The sequence below is a fragment of the Cucurbita moschata genome, unplaced genomic scaffold (genome assembly GCF_002738365.1).
Source record: "Cucurbita moschata cultivar Rifu unplaced genomic scaffold, Cmos_1.0 Cmo_Scf00037, whole genome shotgun sequence".
Taxonomy (NCBI): domain Eukaryota; kingdom Viridiplantae; phylum Streptophyta; class Magnoliopsida; order Cucurbitales; family Cucurbitaceae; genus Cucurbita; species Cucurbita moschata.
This window is the reverse complement of record NW_019268553.1, coordinates 217,557-222,650: the sequence shown is the minus strand read 5'-3', so window position 1 is coordinate 222,650 and position 5,094 is coordinate 217,557. Positions and strand designations below refer to the sequence as shown.

The window sequence follows — 5,094 nt, the reverse complement described above, 5'->3', positions numbered from 1 at the left end:
ATATATATATATATATATATATATATATATATATATATATATATATATATATATATATCTGGAATAAATAAAGAAATGTTACGGATTTTTTTTTGTTAGCTGAGTTTCAATTTACTAGTTATTTAAAAAAAAAAAAATTGCGGGGCTCAAATGATTTGAGTATTTGGATTATTAGATGGCCAATAATTAGTTTAGCAAGAACTCGTCTGATTACCGTTTTAAATTGAATAACCTTCTTTTTTTTTTTTTCTTTTTTTTCTTTTTTTAACGTTTGAAAGTTACATCCTCAAAATTAATGGTACCAAACAAATATACCCTTAGAGGGAAGGAAAAAAAAAGATTTGTTTTCCTTTTTTTTTTTGTTCCTTTTTTTTTTTTGTTTTTGTTTTTGGACTTGTTTGATGGATCAATATTTTCAAATTGAACTGGTTCCCCTTTGTCCTTTGGGCTGTGAACAAAAAGGGCTTTGTTTGGGTGGGTGTGAGAGAGTCAATGAAACTTGAAATGGAATAGTTAGAAAATCTGAGGTTTTATTTAAATATCACCAAAGTTAAACAATGTTAATTTCCAAATTTAAACGTGCGTAAATGAGGCATGAATCAGGATATTTGTAGCCTGCTAATGAAAATTCACATGAAATGATTGGTAGTTTTTGGGAGGCCATGGCTTTTTCAGAAAAATCTACTCAACAGAAATGGTGAAAGCCTAAGACCCAGCCTTGTATGTGTGTGCTGCTGATTCATTTTGCAGAGATCACGTGGTGTGATTCCACTCTCAAACCTACAACTACACCCTGGTACGCTCCCAAACCAATCACTCCCCAATTTTAAATATTATATATTCCTATTGATGAATAACAACTTAGTCTCCATGATCATTGTTGTGAATTTGAAGAAACAATCTTGTTATATTTTTTCTGGAAGGATTATTGAAGGTTTTGACTAACACTAGCACAGTGAGATAAGTTAAGGATATTTTATCGTGTGAAAAAAAAAGCATATTTAGGTATGTGTGTAAACGATTATGAGAGAGGGGAAAGAAAAAGGAGGTAATTATGATTCAAAACACAAATATAATTCCCGAAAGATTTTTTTAAAGGAAATAAAACCGACCCACGTGATAAGGGAAAGATAAAAATTCAAGACTTTTTGAAGTTTTGAATTCCAAAACTCCCTTTTGAGTGGTTTGACAGAATGGAAGGGCATCTGATTTGAGGAGGCCATGGCTTGTCTCTGTCAACCCATAAAGAAAAAGACGGGGTGGGGGNNGGGGGGGGGGGGGGGGGGGGGGGGGGGGGGGGGAAGAGGAAGAGGAAGACCTTGTGTTGTTTGCCCTTTGGATTATTATTTAATTCAAACCCAGATTTCCCTTCATCATCATCTCATCAACAATGTGTCTTTCAATCATCATCATCACTCTTTCTTTCTTTTTTTTCCTTTGTTGTTATACTCGGTTTTATTATATTTAATAATTCAGTTAAAGTAGAAGATTAAGAATCACGGGTTGGGTTGAAAAATAAAAGAAAGGGACATCGAATTGTATTGTATAATACAGAGATGAATTGCGAAATGGTTGAAGGGTGTGTCAGTTTGGGCAACTTTGGATGAGACAGTGGTAGGAAAGCGAGTGTAGACCCTCCTCTGTCGTTTTGACCTCTCACTCTCTCTTTCACTCTCTACAAAGTAAACATTTTCAAGAGTAAGAGAGACAAACCCATTTTAAAAGTTGGAAAGGAAGAGAGAGAGTGAGAGAGAGTTAGGGTTATGTTCATGTTTATGTCTGCCTGTGTCTCTCTGTCTCTCTGTCTCTCTATCTCTCTCTATCTCTCTCTTCTGAGGTGGTGAGGGCCATTTGTCGGTCATCTCCTCGAATTCCTCGCACTGTCTATAAAGTTAAACACGGCATACGAGGGTCCCTCATTTTCATACACATTCAGAAAAAACTTTTTCAAAATTTCCTTTTTTATGGGTTTAATTAAAAACCCAAACGGGGAATTCAAAAAATTGAATGAGATTGATAACAAAAAGTGGACAAAAATATTTAATGGGAATTGGATTATCGGGCAGCTCAATAACTCAACCACTCCTCTGACTTCTCTTCCTCCTTTACTTTTTGATTCCCTTTCTAAATACATTAATTGTATGTCCGTTCTCTCTTCCTTTTTCCCCTCTCTCTCCGGATTTCAATCGTTTCGTCATGTCCGTATCACCACAATCCATCCAACGGTCTCTATTAATCAAAAGTTTACACCTTTCGCTTCTCCACCAACGATCATTCCAACCCCATCAATCTCTAAATCTTGAAACAGAAGTTTTCAATAATGTGGTTGTCATTGCTTTTGGAAAAATTTACTCTTGGCTAAAGTACCCTAGAAGCCCATCTTTATAAATCCGGACCACAGTCGCAGCATGGGCAAGCATGTCCAGGTCGGCCACAGATTGACCCGAGGACTTCAGCCTGACCATGTTTTATATTACTCGTTCGTATAAGCATTAAGTGTTACACATAGCACCATACTGATACACGAGATATTATGCCAATTCCAAATACATGGGATCGGACCTCTCTTGCTGATCCATTCTTAATCTGTTTGGTTAGATTTACGCATAAATAGTGATTATTAATTAATGATGGTTAAGTGCAAAATGTAGATCTGTATGTGTCTTTTAGAACCGTTGGATATGAAATTGAAAACGGGGTTGGAAGAGAGAGGGTGCATGGGGTCGTGGTCATGTCTAGAAGTGAAAAGTAAGGCCCAGGTGGTGGGTCTAAGTCCACCCCCATGTTTTTGTCTTTTACAGCGTTGGCTTTTCACTCCTTTTTTTTCCTCTTCTTATAACCCTTCCAAACCCCCAACCCTTTCTCACTTTCATAATTATCAAATTTTCTCTCTCTCTCTCTCTCTCTCTCTCTCTCTCTGACTCGTTCTTTCTCATCCCCCTTGAAGAGGGGCGAAACTCTAGGGGGAGAGAGATAAGGGAAAAAAAAAAGATAACCCAGAGCCAAATATTGCTCGAGGGTTTTAGAGCTTTTTTAAGGGTACGAAGATCTGAAGAGAAAAAATGGAGGTTTTTTTTTTTCTTTTGAGGGGAATGTTGTCTGGCTCGAGGACAATTCTTTTGATCCATTTTTAATTCTCTTTGATTTTATTTTTTCGGTTATAATTTGGTTCATTATTGTCGTCGGACCAGGCTTCATTCCCCCCAATTGCTTGTCTCCATTCCTGATCCACTCTCTCAAATGCTGCTGGTTTTCCGATCAAACAAGGTTTAATCTTTCCCTTCCTTTTAGTTCATTCCCCATTTTGGCTTTGTGGGTTCTTGATATAATTTAATGCTCTCGCTGTTAAATCACCAGGTGTTGATCTTTCTTTTTTGGTATTTACAGCAATTAATTGTGTTAAGATTGTGTTAGTTATGTTGAGTGGAGATCTGAGGGCTATAATGATGGAGTTATTTGACTGTTCTTCTTCTTCCTCTTTTCTTTTTTTTTCCTTTTTTTTTTTTAATCTTTTTCTAATTGAGCTATGATGGTGTTTTGTTGTCAGTCTATACCCTTTCTCTCTACAATTATTACACAGATTTCCCTCATGATGGCTTTGAGTATCCCATCTGTCTCTTTCTGCCATTTTCTCAGATCTCTCCTCTTAAAATTTCCCCAACATTGTCTCACCATTTCTCACTTTTTTTTTCCCTCTCTCTTTCTCTCTCTGATTTCTCTTCTTTCAGCTTCTTCTTCTACTCTTGCTTGATGTTTGGCCCCAACATTATATTTTTTCTAAACAAAATGTCTTTCTTTGAACTCTCTTATTTAACCCATATTTTTGTCTTCCATTTGGGTTTTCACAGTACAAATGCAAAGATTATTCATCTCTTTTTCCGCCCCACACTTACATTTTAACTTAACAACATGAACTCCACATTATTAACTTGTGTTTCTTTTGTGTTTCAATCTCTGTTTGTTTGCTCCTTTCCCGCTTAGTGTTATCCTTTACTAGATAAGATTGATTTTCTCATCTAATTGCCAACTGCTATAAGCTAAGTTCCACTTCTCTTTTGAGGGTTATTTATACACATTACATTCAAGCAAAATATTAGAAGGTAACTTTTGCATTTTTGCAAGGGAAAAAAGAATCGCATTTGACGAAATAGCTGAAACTTGAATTTATTATTTCTTGACCTTATTCGCTACTCATTTTATCATCATTTTTGTGTGCTTACCAGTTCTTCGCCGCTCTGTGTTTTGACCATATAAAGAGGTTGCTAGAGAGAGGAAGAGAGTCCAAATGTTTTAACTTTGAAGTTTTAATCCAGGTTCCTCAAGTCTAAGCTTCTTATATTATACTTTCTTTTTGGGATTTTAAGAAGTAATGCATTAGGAAGCAAGATTATTATTATCCTTTTCATTGCTTACAGAAGAAAAAAATCATTTTGTTGATTCAAACTTCTTTCTTTTAAAGTGAAGTGCTGAAAAGAAGAGTAAAAAGTAAATGCTGTCCGATTAAAGAAGTAAATGCCTCTTTTTGACTCTTATTTAGGTATCTAACTTTTAATGGCATTGTTTGATCCCCACACGCATACATAAAGCCTTTGCTTTCTTTAAAAAAAATGAAATGATTAACCCACAAATCATGCATTGTTGAGTGCGAGCCACATCGATGGTCCAAAAATTAAAAAGTTATCTGGTTTATGTGTTTTTTTTTTTATCTGAAAGAAAGCAAAGACTTGACTTGCCAAACGATGAACGGTTTGAAGCTTTTTATAGCTTTGTCTCTTGATATCATATAAATCTCCGAAGCCTTTTAGGAGACTGATCGAAGAAGACTATTCTCCATTGGATACATGTAATTTCAACGACGACCCAGCCAGGTAAATCATCATAAAATTATGTTTTTTTGGCACTGATTTGATTTGTGGTTGGAATCCATGGATGAACATGAAGCATGCAGTTTGAATTTGAAAAACGGCATTTTGGTTCATATATTTTGCTGGATTTTATTTTATGGTTTTTAATGACTGGAAAGAGACAGACATTAGTTGTTGACTTTCAATTGGTTGGTTGGTTGGTTTTTTTTTTTTTTTTTTTTTTTTTTTT

The 5,094-nt window shown here is 35.4% G+C and overlaps 1 long non-coding RNA gene across 2 annotated transcripts in view; it reads left to right on the top strand.

The window, feature by feature from the left end:
- Nucleotides 1–4,978, top strand: part of LOC111431916 — a 17,653-nt gene extending 12,675 nt beyond the window's left edge. The window contains exons 3-4 of one of the 2 annotated variants that reach the window (XR_002708591.1): nucleotides 650–796; nucleotides 3,192–4,978. This is a non-coding gene — a long non-coding RNA (uncharacterized LOC111431916). The remainder of the gene's footprint in view (nucleotides 1–649; nucleotides 797–3,191) is intronic. The other variant, XR_002708590.1, reaches the window with a different exon arrangement.
- The last annotated feature ends 116 nt before the right edge of the window (nucleotides 4,979–5,094 follow it).